General features: G+C 37.8%; 1 protein-coding gene across 1 annotated transcript in view; it reads right to left on the bottom strand.

Annotated features, from left to right (window-relative positions):
• Epha6 (EPH receptor A6) overlaps positions 1 to 251 on the bottom strand; it is a 1,087,127-nt gene that overhangs the window by 611,774 nt on the left and 475,102 nt on the right. The window lies entirely within an intron of this gene.

The following is a 251-nucleotide window of genomic DNA, read 5'->3' as shown; positions in this document are numbered from 1 at the left end:
TCAGCTTTATCCCAGAGATGCAGGGATGGTTCAATATACGTAAGTCAATAGATGTCATAAATCACATAAATGGGCTCAACGACAAGAACCACATGGTCATCTCAATAGATGCTTTTATGTTTAAAGTCCTAGAGAGAACTTGACTAGAGGGAACATACCTCAACATAATTAAAGCCATATATCAGAAACCTACAGCCAACATCATTCTAAATGGAGAAAAACTGGAAGCATTCCCATTGAAATCAGGAACC

This window comes from Nannospalax galili, unplaced genomic scaffold (assembly GCF_000622305.1).
Source record: "Nannospalax galili isolate Female #2095 unplaced genomic scaffold, S.galili_v1.0 scaffold821, whole genome shotgun sequence".
Taxonomy (NCBI): Eukaryota; Metazoa; Chordata; class Mammalia; order Rodentia; family Spalacidae; genus Nannospalax; species Nannospalax galili.
This window is presented reverse-complemented; position numbering and strand designations above follow the sequence as displayed.